This window comes from Aethalodelphis obliquidens, unplaced genomic scaffold (assembly GCF_003676395.1).
Source record: "Aethalodelphis obliquidens isolate GAN/ISIS:26980383/991018 unplaced genomic scaffold, ASM367639v1 scaffold114, whole genome shotgun sequence".
Taxonomy (NCBI): Eukaryota; Metazoa; Chordata; class Mammalia; order Artiodactyla; family Delphinidae; genus Aethalodelphis; species Aethalodelphis obliquidens.
In genome coordinates, this window is record NW_020838058.1 from 1,021,551 (window position 1) to 1,042,717 (window position 21,167).

The 21,167-nt window shown below is 40.4% G+C and overlaps 1 protein-coding gene across 1 annotated transcript in view; it reads right to left on the reverse strand.

The window, feature by feature from the left end:
* The window catches only part of IL1RAPL2 (interleukin 1 receptor accessory protein like 2), a 1,069,064-nt gene that overhangs the window by 508,293 nt on the left and 539,604 nt on the right, over positions 1 to 21,167 (reverse strand). The window lies entirely within an intron of this gene.

The following is a 21,167-nucleotide window of genomic DNA, read 5'->3' on the forward strand; positions in this document are numbered from 1 at the left end:
CCGCGTACCGCAAAAAAAAAAAAAAAAAAAAAAAAAAAAAAATAAGTTAATCAAGAGAAAGCAACTAAGGCAAGAAGGAACTTCCAGGTACTGTGAATACCAGCTACTAGGCAAAGGCCAGAACTTTGGAGGTCGAATTGTTAGTAAGAGTTCCACTAAGCCTTTTGCAAGTTTCTTAGACAAACACCTTCTATAATAAAGCCCAGACCCCTAGGCAAGGTTTCGTGTTCCCTCTCCAAAATGCCCAAAGTATACACTATGTAGGTCATGCCAGCAGCGCTTTCATTAACTTGGGATGAGGATGAGGGCAGGGAACCCACCCTGGAAATGGCTGATAGGTTGAAGGAGGAAATATTCTCTAACCCTTATCCACAAACAATCTTGACCAGGGCTCTGCATGAATTCACTCTTGCTCTGGTCTTTACCATGTAAAAGCCTGCTGACAGATTGCTTGTTACCCCATGAGCAAGCCCTAGTATGAAGTCCTTGATGACGACCAAATTCTCCGGAACTCAAGACAAGGCCTGGTGTGAGTCCTGTTGTTTCCATTGCTGACTTGGGGAAGGTGTGATCAAGGATGCCTGACAGTCTGAGACTCAGATTGATTTTGATTAGTTGTGTAATCCAGCCCTGGCACAGTTCCTGTTAATAATCTTGCATTATATAGATTTTACTTTGAAAAATGCTGCAGGCCAGTTCTATTTAAAATGTTTCCTGCAACTGGGACCTAAAAATGTTACTTTTCTTTCATTAGGTACAATTAGAGCTGTGCAAGTTTGAGGAGGCAGACTGACGAGTGTGCAAGAATGGGAATTGTACTTTTTTCTGTCCTCCCTTCACATCCTGAGGGGGACAAGGAGCACATTCAGGCTCAACATGAGCAAAGGGCCTTCACAGTGATGTTGCAGCAATGCCTTACAATTGTATACATTTGTAATTTTTCAAGTATTTCCATATCTCTTGTCTTACTTAATTCTGGCAATAATCCAGGAAAAGGTGCACGGTAAGTATCATCTACATTTTGTATAGGAGTAAAACAGAGACACAGAGAGGATAAATAACTTAGTCAAGATCATATAGCTGGTCAGTGGCTTAGAACCAAGGTTCTGGCTGTTAGCCCCTGGCCACTCTCAGAACTTGGTGCTATCAGCTGAACTAACTCATGGTTATCCACACCAACTTGGGGATGCTCACAGAAAGAAATGCAGATGTGTACAGATAACACTTAAAGAACACTGTTATTAAAATGCACAGCACAGAATTTTCAAATTTGTAAATAAACCTTGCTTTCTATTCCAAAGGTTTAATGTTAGCTACTTTAGTTCATAATTTATACACTTTTTTTGCAGAAATATTTCTAAGGGACAATGTTGATCATCTTGGGTTTCCTAAGGGGAAAAGTGAGACCTAGGATTTAAAACATACATGAGAAATACAGATGCCCCTTTCCAATTCCCATTTATAAAACATGCTAATATTATAAAATCTAAAGTTGTATTTCAAAATATAAGTTTAAGTGCATTTGCTGTATCACCAGGGTTAGCCTACTGAAAATAAACTAAATAAATTAGGGAATTCTTTCATATCTAAAAGCAGAAGCCCAGAAAAAATGTGTCAGGATATAGTTGAAACTTTTCTAAATGGTTCCTTCAACTGTCTTATCTTCATTTCAAAATACTTTCCTTGAAAATCACAGAACTATCTAATGGTTAGTAAACTAAAATCAAGTTTGTTTTCTGATATTTTTGAAATGTGAATTGACCACTATGCATAACTATCAATTAATCAATCTACCATTACTGGATGATATTGTCCTCAAACCAAAAGAACTATGAACTGATATTATACCAATTCAGGGAAGGGAAACAAATGAATAAACAAACAGGATATTAGGCCCTTTGGTGAATTCCATTTCTTGAGAATCATTATAAAATAAGAAGATTTTACTGAAAAACATATTTGTGTGGAAAAGGAGACTTTCAGATGAGTGCAGAAATAAGTACATATAACTGCAAACATGAAATGTTAATACTTTAAAAGACCAAGAGGAGAAAAAATGGGGGAGGATATAAATTACTAATATCAGAAATAAAAGAGGGGACATACAAATCCCATGAATACTAAAAGGATAACATAGGAATATTGTGAACAGCTCTATGCCCACAAATCTGATAACCTAGATGAAATGGACCAATTTTTTGAAAGGCAGAATCTGCCAAAACTCATACAAGAAGAATCAGGCAATATGAATAGACGTATAGCTATTAAAGTAATTGAATAGATAATTAATAACCTTCCAAAACAGAAAGCACCAGGCCCAGATAGATTCACTGGTAAATTCTATCAAATATTTAAGAAAGAAATTATATCAATTCTCTATAATCTCTTTCAGAAGATAGAAGCAGAAGGAATACTTTCTAACTCATTCTATGAGGCCATCATTACCCTAATACCCAAACCAAAGACATTAAAAGAAAACTGCAGACCAATATTTCTCATGAACATAGATGCAAAATACTCAACAAAATGTTAGCAAATCAAATCCAATAATGTATAAAAAGAATTATACACCACAACCAAGTGAGATTTATCCTGGTTCGACATTCAAAAAGCAATTAATGTAATCCATCATATCAACAAGCTAAAGTAGAAAAAAATCACATGATCAGATCAGTAGACACAGAAAAAGCATTTGACAAAATCCAAAACGCATTCATAATAAAAACTCTCAGTAAACTAGGACTAGAGGGGAAATTCCTCAACTTGATAACGAATATCTACAAAAAACCCTACAGCTAACATATTTAGGGTGAGAAACTAGAAGCTTTCCGACAATGACCAGGAATAAGGCAGTATGTCCTCTCTCACTACTCTTTTTCAACGTTATACTGGAAGTCCTAGTTAATGCAGTAGACATGAAAATTCATAGATTACATGATTTTCTATGTAGAAAATCTGAAAGAACTGACAAAAAAATGCCTGGAACTAATAAGCATTTATAGCAAGGTTGCAGGATATAAGGTTAATACACAAAAGTCAATTGCTTTCCTATATGTCAGAAATGAACAAGTTTTAAATTTGAAATTAAAATCACAATACCATTTATATTTTAGAAAACCCTAAATGAAACACATAGATATATATCTAACAAAATATTTACAAGATCTAGATGATGATAACTACAATACTGAGAAGAACAAAGCTGGAGGACTGACACTACCTGACGTCAAGGTCTACTATCAAGCTATAGTAATTAAGGCATTGTGATAATGGGAAAATAATAGACAAATAGATCAATGGAATAGAATGTTGAGCCTGGAAATAAATCCACATAAATATAGTCAACTGATCTTTTTTTTTAAACATCTTTATTGGAGTTGCTTTACAATGGTGTGTTAGTTTCTGCTTTACAACAAAATGAATCAGTTATATATATACATATGTTCCCATATCTCTTCCCTCTTGCGTCTCCCTCCCTCCCACCCTCCCTATTTTTTTTTAATCTGAGAAATCTTTCCTTTGCCTTCATTTTTAAAAAAAAATATTTATTTTATTTTTGGCTGCGTTGGGTCTTCTTTGCTGCATGGGGGCTACACTTTCTCTAGTTGCAGCAAGTGGGGGCTACACTTCCTTGCAGTGCACGGGCTTCTCGTTACAGCGGCTTCTCTTGTTGTGGAGCATGGGCTCTAAGCTCATGGGCTTCAGTAGTTGTGACTCGTGGGCTCTAGAGCTCAGGCTCAGTAGTTGTGGCACACGGGCTTAGTTGCTCCGCAGCATGTGGGATCTTCCCGGACCAGGGCTCGAACCCGTGTCCCCTGCATTGGCAGGAGGATTCTTAACCACTGAACCACCAGGGAAGCCCTCAACTGATCTTTGGCGAAGAAGCAAAGGCAATACAATGGAGCAAAGACAGTCTTTGCAACAAATGGTACTGGAACAACTGCACATCCACATGCAAAAAAAAATGAATCTAGACACAGATCCTTATGCCCATCACTAAAAGTAACTCAGCATGGGTCACAGACCTAAACATAAAATGCAAAACTATAAAACTCCTAGAAGACAACATAGAAGAAAACCTAGATGACATTGGATATGGCAATAATTTTTTTAAATTACAACACCAAAGGCATGATCCATGAAAGAAATAATTGATAAGCTGAACTTCATTAAAATGAAAAACTTCTGCTCTACCAAAAACAGTATCAAAAGAATTAGAAAACAAGCCACAGACTGGGAGAAAATATTTGCCAAAGACACATCTAATAAAATTATCCCAAATACACAAAGAATTCTTAAAACTTAACAATAAGAAAATAACCCGACATAAAAATGAGCCAAAGACCTTAACAGTCACCTCACCAAAGGAGGTACACAGAAGGCAAATAAGCATTTGGAAAGATGTACATCATACGTCATCAGGGAAATGCAAATTAAAGCAATGAGATACTATTGCACACCTACCAGAATGGCCAAAATCCAGAACAAGTGACATCACCAAATGCTGGTGAGGATGCAGATCAACAGGAACACTCATTCATTAATGGTAGGAATGCAAAATGGTACAGCCACTTTGCAAGATAGTTTGACAGTTTCTTACAAAACGAAACATACTCTTACCATGTGATTTAGTATTCATGTTCTTTGGTATCCATCCAAAGGAGTAAAGAAATTATGTCCACACAAAAACCTGCACATAGACATTTATAGCAGTTTTGTTCATAATTACCAAAACTTAGAAGCAACCAAGATGTCTTTCAGTTAGGTGAATGGATAAACTGTGGTACATCTAAGACAATGGCATATTATTTAGTGCTAAAAAGAAATGAGCTATCAGGCCAGGAAAGATATGGAGGAACCTTAAATACATGTTACTAAGAAAGAAAAAAAAAAGGCACTCTATAAAGGCTACATACTGCAGGATTCCAACTATGTGACCTTGTAGAAAAGGCAAATCTATGGAGACAATAAAAGATCAGTGGTTGCCAAGATTTGGGGGGAGGTATGAATAGGTAGGGTACTGAGGATTTTTAGGGTAGTGAAAATACTCGTTATGATACTATAACTGTAGATACATGTCACTATACATTTGTCCAATCCCATAGAATGTACAATGCCAAGAGTGAACCACAATGAAAACTATGGACTTCGGGTGATAATGATGTGCCAATGTAGGTTAATCAATTGTAACAAATGTTCCACTCTGATGAGAGATGTTGATAATGGTGTATGCATGTATGTGGGCAGGAGGTATATGGGAAATCTTTGTATCTTCCTCTCAATTTTATCATGAACCTAAAACTTCTCTGAAAAATAAAGTCTTTTTTCAAGAAAAGACCAAGAGGGCCAAAGCTCTGACCAATTTCTTAATATTATCATTTTATGAAGAGCCACAACCTTTTAGATGAATTCAAATGACATTTTTGAGAAACTTCTATGTGCCATGCTGATTGGGTATATTAAAAAAAGCAGATGTAAACTTAACACAATAACAAAAAATATCTGTGCTATAATAAGTTGAGGGAATACAAGATCTTTTGAAAATGTCACTTTTCTACTTTTCAGTCTATAAGCAAATAACCTTATTTATAGTTGTGAAGAGTTCAGGGATTTTTGTGTTTTTTGTTTGTTTTTTAATAAACAATGTTATCTTTCATGGGTGATATCTCTAGTCTATAATAATGTCAATATAATAGGTTTGAATTTATGTACATTCGTTCCATTAGGCAGAAACACAGTTAATAAACAAATAAGGATTCATTGGAGGTGTGAACAGGGAATACTTTATTAACTTCTCCCCTGCTGAAATGAACACTCAGCCTTTGGAATGACATTGATAATCTCCAACCCAGGACTATTCAAACATAATTTCCTAATGGTTCTTGATGCAGTCCAAGAAAAGGTCAACCCAGGGACTTGAACTGAACTGGACTTGAGAATTCTCACTGCTTGGGAATGTGGCCACTACGGTCAGAGAGGCTTCGTTTCAAATCCCTACTCTATCATGCCCTAACCATGGATCTTTAGACAGGTCACTGAGCTTCATTTTTGTATATGTAAAATGTGAATAATAAAAGTTATCCTAATAGAGTTGTTTTGTTACACAAGTGTTAAAAAACATGTAGGGTCTGAGATTTTTACCATACTTCTAATTTTCATGGGTGTTGGTAGAAGACAAGAGACTCTTGGGTCAGAAACAATGGACAGTTAATTATTCACAGCAATAGAAATAGCCAGAATATCAGCATTTGTTTTGCTTCCCCAAACCCAGTTCCCACAAGGCAATACAAAGAGGGCCAGATGACACCAGCACAAGCAGTAGGCTGCATTACAGGACAGGAATCCCAAGCTTAGGAGGCACAACTCTTTAATAATGGGACACAGGCATGCCTGCCTTTTGCTCCAGAGGGAGATACTATCTATATTTTCCAAGGCTGCAAGCAAAACTGTCATTTGCTCTGATGGGAGGCGCAATTTCTACCTTTTACGACTGTTCTCTATACATACATCCCTGAAAAGATAATCTGGGACAAGGGACAGTGCCTCTGTGCATAAGCCATGCAGAAATGCAAGAGATCCATAGGGAATTGTCTCTCAACAATGAGTTAATTTAAAGCTCTTAGCACAGTACCTGACATGTGGTAAGTGCTCCATAGAAAGTAACCCCCTCTTACATCATCACCACTGTATAATTAATACATTATCCACTGACTCCCAAACCAAACTGTAAAGTAAATCTAGATGTTTTGTTTTGTTGTTTAAAGAAAGAGTAGCCAATGGACCAGGTTACAATAGAAATTATATATATTCTAAAAACTACTGGCTCAAGATAAAATTTGTTATCAAAATATCATTCACCCTGAATTCAAAAAAACCTATAATTTATCTGGGGGTGGAGTAGTTAAGTCAGATACCTACTCAAGAAAAATATTGCCTGTGTGTGTGTACGTGTGCGTGTGTGTGTGTGTGTGTGTGTGTGTGTGTGTGTGTGTGTGTAAAATAACCCACTCATAGATAACTGAGAATTTTGGATCTTTCCTGTGGCAAGGTCGTCACCATTCTCAAGGAAAGCAATTGCAATCTGCCACCTAGGGGTGTGGGTAACTAGTTAAAAATCTGTTGCCAGTGGCTGACCGACATGTGGGTAAAGGTAAGGGAATAATCAAGGGAAATTCAAAAGATTCCCCGCCACTATCATAACCCACAACATGTTACGAGTGACCCCTGATTTATTGTTTGGTTGAAGACAATTTTTCACTGACTATAACTACAGTTGAACAGTGAGGAGGTTAGGGGTGCCAATGCTCTGTGCAATCATAAATCCACATATAACTTATAGTTGGCCCTCCATATAAATGGTTCCTCCATCTGTGGTTCTGCATCCATGATTCAACCAACTGTGGATTGTGTAATACTGTAGTATTTACTATTGAGAAAAACTGGCACCTATGTGGACCCATGCAGTTCAAACCCATGTTGTTCAAAGGTCAACTGTATTTCTTACTTCTTCACTGCTTCCTATTTAGATTACACTAGTATTTTTGTATCTGTCAAAAAGTAGTTTTATAATTATTCTTATAATATTCACAAAAGTTTTGCTTTATCGTCCAAGTTATATTGCAAGTACTTCAAAAGCACCGAGCTTCCTTTATATGTGGTTATCTTGCTCCTCATACAGTAGCCAGAATATTTTCTCTATCTTTGTGTTGACAATTATATAAGTTAGTTGTCTTAGCAACTAAGCTGTCATATCCTATGCCTCCATGATCTATTCTCTGATCCCTGCCTACCCACCATAACTGTCACTGTCAGAGGTCTTAAAAGACTGGTAAACATTCAAAATTTCTGCATGCTGCTATAACTTCACTCTATGACCCACTAACATTTGGTTTCTTCCCCATAATTCTTTTGAATTTCTATAATTAGACTCAAGGACATCTTACTAGCCAAATCTAATGACCTCTTGTGTACCCTCAGCCTATCTTACCTCCATGCATAGTTTGAAACTTGTAACTCTCCTTCAACTTTCTAAATCTCTTGTTACTTCTAAGATATCTCTCACTTAGGATTGTCTACTTCTCTGACCACTCCTTATAACTCTACTGCTGGCTTTTCTTCCCTGAGCTATCTCCAGAATGTTAGCCATCTTCCCCTAGGCCTCAGGTTTCCTGCCTCTGTTTTGTTTGCTTGCTTATTTGTGTTTTTCTTCTCTCCCTCCAAACTTCATCTCCAGAAATTTTGTTCAAGCACTAGATTCCAACCACAAACTAAGTGCTGAAGACATCCAAATGTATAATATTTTTCTCTAGCTCTATCCTCTCTCTTAAGATCCAGCCTAGTACATCCATCTAACTATGATTCCATATTACTGTCATGAAAGCACTTATCAGTCCCAAACTGAACTTAGTACCTCTTCCCTACAGTCTGTTATTCCTCCTGTATTATCTATCATGATTAGAGGCATCACTACCTAGTTGCTCAAGTCAGATGCCTCAAAGTCATCTCCACTCCACCTCTCCATACTTATCTCCCTTATACAATTGGCTAACAAGTTTCGCTAATTCTATTTCAAAATTCTCTCCTTATCTGATATTTCACCTAGGTCCTGCCACAGTTCAAGCCCTAATAGTGTCTTGCCTGTACTACTAAAGTAGGATCTTAACAGGTTTCCCTGTCTTCATTTTCTCCCTCCTCCAATCCTTTGGCCAAAAGAAATTATTTATCTTTTATTTCCTAAAAGTGTTTATAAGCAGAAGTGGAAGGATGGTAGCATACAGAGGCAAGTGATCACAAGCTGAAGTTCACATTTAAAGTGTTATAGAAGGAATAAAAAAGGTAGGGCAAAAGATGTTCTGAGGCTAGAAGAAGGGACGGCAAAGAAGTAAACAGGTAAGCTATAAAACTGTCGATGAGAGTGGACAGTGGCAGAAAGGAAGAGGTCAAGGGAGGAAAGCTAGGGATCTGTCCTAGGCACTCTGTTTTTCTTGTTCTATATCCTCTCCCTGGGTTATTTTAACCACTGCTTCAAATCCAGCTTCCACTTCTCAATACTACATCTCCAGCCCTGATGTCTCTCCTAAGGTCTAGACTCACACATCTAACTGCCTATAGGGTATCTCAACTGGCATGTGCCACAGTCTCCATACGTCTAAAGGTTGAACTCACCACAGTTTCTCCTTCATTCTCCATATAAGTATACAGCATCACTATCAACGTAGTTCCCTATAGTAGAAACCTGGGAATTACCCTACTCATTCTCTCATCCCTGCCCCTCTCTGGCATTCCCATGAATTCTACCTAGCAAAAAGCTCTGTTCATGTACCACTCCATCCCAAATTCCACTGCCCTTAGTTTACGTTTTGAATTACTGTGGCATCCCCCTAATGGGTCTCCCTGACTCCAGTATCTCCCCTTTCCTCACCATTCCAATTTCTACATTATGTTTTTTTTTTGATCTAAAAATTTATTTTCAAAAAATTGGATAGCATTGATAATACAGAAGTAAAAAATTAAAACTAGGTGATCTTTGCTTTCCTGAAGGTGTAGGGTTTTGAATGCTCTTTCTGCAGAAGTCCCTCGAGAACAAGGGAAAACATGAACCCTTCCCACTAAGGTCTGATAATTAAAATACAAAAATTGAAATGGAAAGAAGACACATGATAACATGTTTAAAGAGAGCTAAAACAGTGGGATTTATACCTCTGGTACTTAACCACCTTCTTATGTAATACTTTAATGCCTGATTTATCATTTTTTTCCTCTGTCACTATCTGATATAAACCCTTAAAGAATAAATGTTGTCTTTTTCAAACTAGTTCATAGAACAGAATATAATGTTCATATAACAAATAATGAATGTCTGATTTTTCAGATGGAAAAATAAATTAAAACCCACAAGTGTCTCTGCATGGCTAGTCCCTTGGGGACATAAATAAGGGGTGAGAAGAAAATAGAGACAGCTAGCCTGAGATGAGACCTAACATCAAGCCAAGTAATTTGTCACATGAAGCCATCAAATATTTTTAAGCTTGAGAGTAATGTGATCATAGGAAAGGTTAGGAGGATATTAGGAATTAGAAAGAGATTAAAGTCAGGGAGATAATTTATAAAGCAACAGGGGCATTCCCTAAATGGGAATGGATGTCAAAAAAAGTTCCTTAGGTATTAGCAATAAGACTTGGTGACTGATTTGATTGTTATTAAAGGGAGGTAGTCTTGGTGATTTTGAGATTTCTATACTGAACAACACAGGGATATAGGAGTAAAATCATTTCTTGGGGAAAAGGTTGACTTATGAACATTTGAATTTGGGATATCTATGGGACACACAGGAAATATGAGTCTAGATCAGGAGTTAGCAAACTACAGGCCAAATCCTACCAGTTGTCTGTTTCTATAAATAAAAATTTGCTGGAACATAGCTACTTCTTCAAGTATTGCTTATGATTGCTTTTGTGCTACAAGTAGTTGGGACGAGGTCTTTTGCTTACAAAGTCTCAAATAATTACTATATGGCCCTTTAAAGAAAGTTTCCTGACCAAGTATCAGAATCTGGCTGTGTCTAGAACAGGACCTACAGAACCTTCCTAGCAAGGGGGGCGCCAGAGGCTACTGAGAGATTGGGGCTGTTTCCTGTTCTAGAACATTCCATCTCTAGGAGGGGAGGGCCCCCTGAGTGGTAAAACCATTATGGTGGTGGTGGTGGTGGGAGGGTGTTTGAGACTTTTTGTACTTGATTACAAGGACTTCACATTCTTGGCTCTGAATCTTTTCTGACCACTCCTGTTTCTTCCCACCTTCAAAGACTTTCAACAGTGTAGGGGGTTCTCTTATGTCCTGGGGGTTTCGGGAATCTTCCTCATGCACCCCTCCCACCCCCCACTGTTTCTGGAAGTTGGAACAGTCCCATGTTACTCTGACTTGGTCCCTGGCCCGTCCCCCGACCTGCCCTCAGTCCCGTGCCCGCCCCCCACCCCAGTCCTGTTTGCCGCCCCAACCCCAGAACAGGTCTCAGATCTGCTCACTTCTCTCCAAGAGCTGGTTGCAAATGGACCAGGCCTGGCCACTGACAGTGGGACCGGGACAGAAGGAGCACGTGAGGAGGAAGAAGAGGCAGGGGCCACTGCTCCTACTGCAGCCACTTCTGGAGCCACAGGAGGAGGAGAAAGACAGAAGGACGTGGAAGGGTCAGAAGCTGCCGAGGGAGCAGAGGAGCTGCGTGGAGACCTTATGCAGCTTCTCGGAGTTGGGAACCAGAAAATTTACACCTCTAGTGGGCAGAGGGAGGGAGATCTCAGGTCCGTGGACACAGCCATGCTTTTTTTATCTGGGATAGCAAAGTCCAGGTCCACAGCCTCATAGGAACCCCCTCCTGTCCAGCTCCCTGCCTCATTCCCATCCTCACACTCACGCCCCTTATTCCCCTTCCCAGACGCACCCACGTCCTCCCCACCAGCAGCGCCGTTCACAGCAGGAGTTCCATCTCAGACGTCTCCCTGCTGGGGGCCCTCTGATTCTAGCTTGTGGTCTGATGTGGGGGGCCAGGGAATGGGCCCTCAAGAACCACAAAGAGACAGGAGGGACTCTGATCGCCACCAGCAGGGGAGACCTCCAGTACTTCAAAGGCCAGGGGACAAAACTTGCTTCCACTGTGGGAGGGGAATCTGGCTATAAAACCCTTGAATTCAGAAATGTGAAACAGAATAGAAATGTACCCTGATGGGAAATCAATTTTCAGAGGGAGGGGGAGGGGTGGGGGAGGGCTTGGGAAGAGTGGAAGGAAAGGGTGGGTGGGTGGGTGAATGGGGCAAGGGAGCTGTGAGAGAGGAGGGGAAATGGGGTGGAAAGTAGGGTATGGGGTGGTGGCTGGGGAAGTTGTAGATTGGGGGCTTACGGAGAGAGAGACCTAGAGAGACAGACGTGTTCTGATGACCGTCTTTGTGTTCCAGAGCACTAGTACTCGACACCCCAGAACTACTGCCTCTTCTGTGTGTGCCTCTCCCCAACTCTAGCATCTGGTGGACCTGGGCAGACAGTATATAACACCCTTGTCTCTGCTTCCCCTCCCACCCCTGAAACTAGACTGTAGATGACTGGAGCACGAGTGGACATTTGACCCATCCTGAGCCAAACAGATCCTCACACTAGAGAATCTGAACAGACGGGCAGAGTTCATAGCCAGGATGGTGTCGGGCAATGAAGCAGTGGGGCAGATTTCATAGCCAGGGTGGTGTCGGGCAATGAAGCAGTGGGTCACTGGGAGTCGGGGGCAAGGTCGGGGTCATGGACACCGAGGCCACAGCTGAGGCCTGGCCTTGGCTGTGGGGGAACAGAACCGTGTGCTCTACAAAGGCCCAGTGCCCTTTAGGGAATCACAGTCTGAGGCCCCAGGGAGCAGAGAGACAGAGAAGCAGAGAGGAGTTGATCCCGTGACCCCAGACGTGCAGAGTGGCAGCCCGACCACTTTTCACTTCCTGCAGTTGTGCTGAGTGAAAATCCACTTTACACAGATCCTTTTTTCTTTAAGCTAACTTCACAGGGTCCTTGTTCTGGGCAACCAGATTATTGCCAAGCCAGAAATTTACACCAGAAGAGCAGTTGCAAACCACAAACCATCAAAGAAAATGTCAGAACTGGCAGGGGAGGTGCATCAGGGAGTGATGGGTAGTGGGGATTCCTGCATCACAAGTCTCCAGCAATGAACTGGACAGGAAGCTCATTCATGTTCTGGGCGAGTTATATCATGAGAAACAATCAAAACAGGCCTGGGGTCAACCCCGGGCTTACAACAGGGCCACCCCTAAAGGAATCCTTCAGGGCTGCATACAGAGGACGCCAGCACGAGCTGCAGACGAGGACTACTATAGTTTTTCCGCCCCATGACAGGAGAATCCTCCCCAGTCCCCAGTGGGCAGAACTGGGGACAGATCTGAACAGGGAACTTGTGTCACTGCCAAGGAGGCTAGTCAGCAACTTGACAGTGCCTGGAGGGTTTGCTGGTCTAGACCACTGACCACAGTATTTTGCCATCCTGAGATTTTCTCTCTCCCATCACCAGGATAACAGTGGGAGAGGAATCTGGCTACAAAGCTCCTTGTGAATTCAGAAATGTAGAATAGAACATACCCCGATGTGAAATCAATTTTCAGAGGGAGAGGGTGAAAGGGGGAGGGGGAGGATGGTCTGCATCTCCCCCTCTGATGACTAAGCTGTGTTGATGGGGGCTAAATGTATGGTTTAGCCCACAGGTGGAAACATGTTGAGGAATCATACCTGGACCAGACTGAGACACAACTGGAGGAGCCCTGAACATTAACTGGGGACTGTGAACCTAGGTACTGAAGCTTTCATGGCCCTGACCCTAACTCTAACTCTGGGATATTTCTGCAGCAGCTGGATGTGACTCTGAGTTTTCTCCTTTGGGTGCAGATATGCATAATCATTATCAGGATTTGGAGCCAGATCTCTAGCTAGTTATTAAAGGGCCTGCACTTGACAGAAACCTTGGGCTTATTTATATCCCTATAGAGTAGGATTTCACAGCTTCAGCACTCCTGACAGTTGGGGCTAGATTTCCAGAGGCTGTCCTGTGAATTGTAGGATGTTTGGCAGAATCCCTGGCCTCTACCCACTAGATGCCAGTAGCACACCCCACACCCCCAGAAAATCGTGACAACCAAAAATGTCTCCACGTGTTGTCACATGTCCACTGGAGGGCAGAATCGCCCCTAATTGGGAACCATGGAGACAGTGAAATACTTAGGAGTAGTCGAGACAGGGGGAAGAGAGTTGCAAGGGGAGTGTGTTCAGCAGTGCTAAGGACTGCAGGGGGTGGGGCGCTAAGATGGGAGGTGAAAAGTGTTCACTGGGTCTGGCCATGTCTGATCTTTGAGCAGATCAGGGGAGTGGGGGGGCCGAAGATGACAGAAGCCTAAGTGCAAAGACTGAGGAGTGAGTGAAAGTGAGGAAGTGCTCAGTGAAGGGGGGCTCTTCTTCAGGGACCTTTGACTGTGAAGGGAAGGAGTGAAGTAGGGTACAAGACTGAGAGAGAGAGAGTACTTTTGAATATGGGAGAAACTTGGGCCATAGGGAAGGAGATAGCTGCAGAAATCTTGAAAACACAAGAAATATGTAAAAGAATGAAGTAGATCTTGCATACTGTATTGGAGGCATGTCCACTGCACTGTTCAATGAAAACAAATATGATGGCCAATTGTGTTTTTTTTGTGAAACAAAATCTCTCCCCACATTATTCATTATTCTGTGCGTGTATGTGATATATATATATATATATATATATATATATATATATATATATATATACACACACACACACACACACACACATATATATATATGGATTTATGTAAGCATAGAAATGTTCTGGAAAAAAACTTTTTTTTCCAGAAAAATGGAGTAGGGTAGGGGCAGTAGGATAGAGGGTTTTTACTTCTTTATATACTTCTTTGTTAGGAAAGTAAAACAATTAAATGTTTACAAATATACAAAAAACAAGAAGAATTAATTTGCTGGCTTGGGTAGATTTAGAAAGGCCACCTCTTCCTTTGGGACAGGACGAGAAGAGAGCAGACACTGATCTCTGACGCGAAGGGATGAGAAACCAAGAGGGCTCCTGCCTGTGTGTCCCTTAGACTAGGGATCTGAGAGTGAGTAAGGAAAGGTCAGGGTGGGGGCTTCTGGACAATGGCACGTTTAGGAATAACTTCCATAAGTGGGGAATGGGGAAGGGGAAAGAAAAAATCATCTGGTTGCACAGAGGGCCCAGTTGGGCCCAAATGAAAGGAAACCAAAGGGCACTGCAACAAGAGCCTAGGAGGGGGCACTGGAAAGGAAGGTGAGTAGTTCCAGAAGGGGCGCCAGACACAAATCTCTATGTTACAGACTGTTTTCATAACTTTTTTTTTTTTTCAGTAAATGATTCGGTTTGTTTGGATTTGGGTTTGATAGGATTAAGGGAAGATACTGACATTTTAATGATTTTGTGTACCACACCCAATATAAAGGTTTTTTTTTTTTCCCTCCGTACGTCCAGAGGAAAGGAGTTAATAAAGTTAATTCCACTTCTACCACTAAATATCCTCAACAGATCCAACAGAGGTGATATGACTTGGACTTTGAGCCCTTGTGCTTGCATGCATAGATGAGCAGCTCAAGAGTAAGACAGCTGTAAAAACGATGTTGCTGGAAGAAAGACCCAGCTTCAGTGGGCAAGTGAAGGGAATGGAAATTTCATAGGTGCCAATAGTTTGGTCAAAGTCATTGATTTTATATCTAGAAAAATGGTAGTGAGCCTCTCTGGGCTTGAGATAATGACAAAGTAGTGAAAGGGAATGGATAGCGAAGGTGTTTCTGTTGACCACTCTCTTTCAAATGACCTGTCCACACACTGGGCAGTCAAACATGGCTACACCTGTCTCTAAAACAATGGAAAGTAAAAATAAGTCATATTTTATTTAGAAACAACAATGCTTTTCAATGTTTGTTTTATGTCATGTGGAATCAAAGTCGAAAGTTTGCCAGAGTGTTTATATAATACAACAAAACTACATAATAAGAAATTTCCCTTAAAATTTAGAATTTTCTGTGACATTGCACCATGCTATAAAATACTGATGTTCCCAGCATCATTCTTTGCACTGTCATCTCATAATAAGTGCCTTCCTGCTGTTTCTATTGGTAAAATTTAACATATTAGAAAAGAAAAGATTTCATGCGACCAAATTAAAAATCCATAGACCCTAATGATCTGAGGGCTACAGCCAGTAAGTCAGTAACCCACATGTATGGAAAGCCTGCTCTATGCGTGTAGAAACTGTGTGAGGGGGTAGTCCAGGGGTAAGTTTTAGACCCAGTTAAAATGGAAGAGATAGACCAAAGGAAAGAAAGGGAGGGAGGGAGGGAGGAAGGCGAGAGGGACTGCTCTCCTTTACAGGGAGTCAGAGAAAGGTGTTGGGAGGGGGCAGGGTAATGGGGCTGAAAAATAAAAAATGCATATGGCATCTCTATATTGCCTTAATATTGAAGAGTATGATCCAGTCTGGAAATGAGTGTGTGTAGATTCATGTTAATCTGTGTCTTGTTTTATTGAGATCAAGGCCCTGGAGTGGAACTACACATCACCATCCTACTTGGCTTTTCTCCGTTTCATAGCCATAGAGACTGTACCCACTGAACCTTAACCAGCTATCTTACCAGGGTGGATCATTCTTCAGAGTGGCAAGAGAGTGGGATGGCTCCATATGAATTCATTCCCATCCCTGAGAAAACTAGTTGGAGTGCATGTTCTGACTGATAATGCTGAGGTCAGCAGCATCTCCTTTGTTATTAAGGGTAGAGTCATAGAAGGGAATTTACTCCCTTTAAATATTCCATTTTCTCCATGGAAACATCACCTGTTAAAAACATGCATTATTATCTGACTGCATGTTAAGGTGCTCATTAGTTCTGCCCTTTATCTTATTTTCTAAGAATTGGTCGATGTGTTAAAGTCTCACATTCCAAAAATATATCTGAAACCTCTATAAAGCAAGGGTTAGTTATTGTTATGTTCATATTTAGAAAAAAATGCCTTGATAAATGCAGGTTCCAGCCACACTGACCTCCCTGTTTTCCTCTGGACATAACCCATGTTTTACTGCATCCTTGCTCTTGAACACTGCTTCATCTGCCTGGTAATTCCTCTACTATTGCCACCTGTTTAGATCATCAAGAACCATCTCAAACACCATGATTCTATAAGTCAAAAGCTATTTTTCCTTACTGTCTACTACTACTTTATCTCCATCTTTCTTATAGCACTTTTCACTTCCTCTCATGTGTGATGGAATAAAAGACAGGAAGTTAGCATTGGCAGTTTTCCCCTTCTCCCTGCCCTCCAGAGATAATCCTCTTTTTGGCTGCAGGGGTCTCTCCAAATTCAGCAACTTCTATGGAGATTCTTGGTGTGCCAGATCAGTATCTGGGCTTTTAATGTGCAGAATAGGTGTAGGGAAGAAAGCTGAAAAACTGCAAGGAGTAATGCTAGTTTAATTAAATTATATTAGAACGGGGAACAAGAACTACTTGCAAGGAAAAAAAAGAAGTGACAGAAGACGAAAAAGGACAAAAAGAGGAAAAACTTGCAGGGGATGCATTCCAGGGTGAGTTTTTTAGTTGGGAATGAGAATGAGGAGTGATGAGAGAGGTTTCTGGGCAGCTGCCTCATGTAATAAATATTGAGCATGAAAGTAATGGGAAAAGATGATTTCAAATGTTGCCGGGTGGGGGATACAGACTGGTTTCCCCTTGATGTTTTTCAAAGGACTACATTAAATACCTAAATATTCAAACTTTTAAAATTATGTTTATTTGCTGGACTGTTTCCTAGGATACAATTCTCTGATGAGCCATATGAGATCCTCTCTTTTACTTAAGTTATACTTGTTTGCTTGTAATTTGTATATATGTCCTAATTCCCCTTTAAATTTGTTAGGAGGCAGGAGCCCTGTCATTTGATTTTGCCTTTTTTGGTAGCTTTTATAGAATAGGTGCTCAGTAAATATTTGTTTAGTGAAAAATAGGTACCTGAAATGATATCAGCTGAAAAATATCACTTTTATTCAAAATAAACAAAATAATATAAAACTGTACTCAGGAAGGAATGCACTTCAATTTTCTACTTCTATGAAATACCTTTAGGGTAAATGGAGGGAAGTAGTTACATGCAATAAGTTCTTGAAAAACATAGCCATGCATTTATACACCTGATTATATTCATTCCAGTACTTTGTCACAGACTGATGTATATGCTTCTCTAATTGATTCATCGTGAATCTTACACCTTGCAGGTTTGGGAGTGAGAGTAAATGGACAAAAGAAAGCCAATTAAGGACATACGTCCAACAAGGTTCCTCCATCCCTTTTCTTTGGTAGCGAACAACTTTTAAGCACTTCTGTATAATGTTTGGAAACTGATAAATGATTGCAAAGGGTTTCACACTTTGTAAGACAAGTAGTCTGGTTTTTTAACTCTGGAAATTTCTGCTTTAACTTGATCCTCACTTTTCGTGAATTTAGGATCTCTATTTCACTGTCTTCTGTTGTCCACCTTTAAACAGTAGATTCCATCCTCATCTCCAGACAATACTGTATACCATGGAACCTGAAAACAGATGGAATCACAGAACTTTCTACAAACAGGAATTAACCATATCTCATTTGTTGTGATATACAGATACAGGTACCTACAAAGAATAGTAAACATAGGTAATAAACAAAAAGACGGTAGAGAAAACTGATTATGTGCATGAGCTAGGTAGACCTGGGTTCAAGTCTTAGCTCCATTATTTACGAGCCGTGTATCACGGGACAAGTTCTTTAACCTCTATGAGTATCAGTTTTATCACCTTCAATAATATGACCTACCTCATAGGGTTACTGAGGATTATCACAGTGTTTGCCATATAATAAGGGCTAAAAATCATAGATAGTAGTAACAATGGTAGTTGTAGTAAAAGTAGAAATAAGAGATAATGTGTTGAGTGCTTACTCTGTGTCAGCATTGGTGCTAAGTGCTTGTCAGCATTCCCTGAGGTAGACACTGTTATCCTTGCTCCTCTCCAGGCCTTCTCTTATCTCAGTTACTAGCACCACGATTCACTCAACTGCTTAAGTTAGAAACACTTGAGTCATACTTTACTCAACTATTTCTCCCATTTCTCACATCCAGTGCATCAGTATGTCCTGGTGCTCATCCTTCAGTGCATATCTAGAACGCATTCACTTCTCCCCATCTCCAAGTTACCACCCCAATCCAAGCTTACCATCACATATCTGTTCAAATAACACAATTCCGTCCAAACTTTGTCTCCTTCTTTGTCTCTCTACAGTCCCTTCCCACCAGGGCAGCCAGAGTGATCTTTTTAAAGTGGAAATCTGATCATGTTACTCCCCAGTCTAAAACAAACAGACAAAATACAACACTCTCTTTGCCCCTGATTACTAATAAAAATCAATTTTTATCCTAGACCACAATATGCAAAAGGATCTAGCCTCTGCCTGCCTCTCCAGCCTCATCCAGTACCATTTTCCTCCAGCTCACTGCACTCCATCCAGACTGGCCTTCTTTAGCTTCCTTGAATATAAAAAGCCTGTTCCTGTTTCATGACCTTTGCACTTGCTGTTCACTCTGACTGGAACACTGTTCCTATAGATCTTCACAAGGCTGGTTCCTTCCTTTCATGCATGTCTCAGCTGATAAGTCCCTTTCTCTGGGAGGCCCTCTAGACCACTTAACCAAAAATGGCCTCCCAGTTACTCCTGCAACATGACCCTTCTTTTTTTTTTTTTATTCTCATCATACACATTACCCAATGTAGTCTTGTGAATTTGTTATTTGTATGTTTCCCCCACTCTAGAAGGTAATTTCCAGAATAGGAACTTTAATCTGTTTTGTTTAATGCTACATACGAAACACCTAAAACAAGTGTTCAATGTATCTTAAGCTGAGTAAACAAATTAATCTTCATTTTCCAGGTTAGGAAAGCAAGGCACAGGTCACACAATTATAATATACCATCACTCCCTAGGTTAATGTTAGAGTTAGAATTTAGTAGTTCAGAGTTTGCCAACTGTGAATCCACTGGTTGAATCTGAGTAGGGACTTTTTTGGGAGGAGAGCCCTGAAAATTTTTAAATTTGAGAAATTTCACATAAATATTCAGATTTAAAGTTTTTCTTTAAAAAATCAGAAGCTCTGGCAATACTTTGTCCTATATTCTTAAACGGTAAAAATAATTTATATCTGTCAGGCAGCTACCTGACTTTAACTGGAAAATAGCTCATTCATTCATTATTTATTTATTGAGTGTCTACTATGTGCCACACACTATTCTAGGCCCTTGAGATGTATTAGTGAACAACAACAAAAAAAAGGCAAAGATCTCTGTCCTTAAGAACATTACATTCTAGCATGGGGAAATAGACAAATAAAAACAATAAATATAATATATAAGTTATATATATTATATATATAATAAAAGGTGATAATTGCTATGGAAACAGAAAAAATAGAGGAAGGCAAGTATCAGTACAGAAGATGGGGACTGAGTGAAAGAGAACCTTAATATTACAAATAAGGTAGTCAAGGAAGGCCCACTGATAAGATTAGAATAGAAGAAATTATACAATTGAAAGAAATGAGGGAGTTGGTCATGTGAGTATAGAAGAGGAAAACATTCTAGACAGAGGGAAGAGCCAGTGAAAAAACCCTAAGGATGCAGTATACTTGACATGTTTGAGAAACAGCAAGGAGGTCAGAGTGGCTGGAGTAGAGTAAGCCAAAGAGATAAGAATGGGAAAGTAGTAGTTAGAATGGTACCAGGGACTAGATCACCTCCAGGGCCATAGTAAGGACTTGGCTTTTATTCCAAATGAAATGAGAAGCCATCAGGAGGTCTTGAGCAGAACAGAACACAGACGTAGGTGACTTACGTTTTCAAAAGACCACTCTGGGGCTTCCCTGGTGGTGCAGTGGTTGAGAGTCCGCCTGCCGATGCAGGGGACACAGGTTCGTGTCCCGGTCCGGGAGGATCCCACATGCCGCGGAGCGGCTGGACCCGTGAGCCATGGCCGCTGAGCCTGCGCATCCGGAGCCTGTTGCTCCGCAACGGGAGAGGCCACAACAGTGAGAGGCCCGCGTACCGCAAAAAAAATAATAATAATAATAATAGATTGAAGGGAGACGTGCGAAAGCAGAGAAACGAATTAGGAGTTTATTGTAACAAGAGAGATAAGAGACCTTGGCTTGGGCCAGCAGTGGTATGGAAGGCACGGATTATGCAATCCGCAAAATTCAAGGTGGTTAAGACCCTGTGGAATAACTCCTTGAACAATGGGAGATGGGAGCTGAGAAATAAACTGTTCCCCATTTCTTCTCCTGGATCGTTTGTCACAATACCTTTCCTTCTCCCTGCCTCACTTTCCTTTTCCTTCACTCCTGTTTTTCTGGGATTACACTCCCTAATACATATTAGCTTTTTGCCCCAGGGTTTACTTTCTAGGAACCAATGATAAGATAGGAGGAAGATCAGGAGTTCAGTTTTGGAATATTGGTTTTGACACAAGTGGAGATGCTGAAAAGTCTGTTGGATAAAAAAGACTTCAGAGAG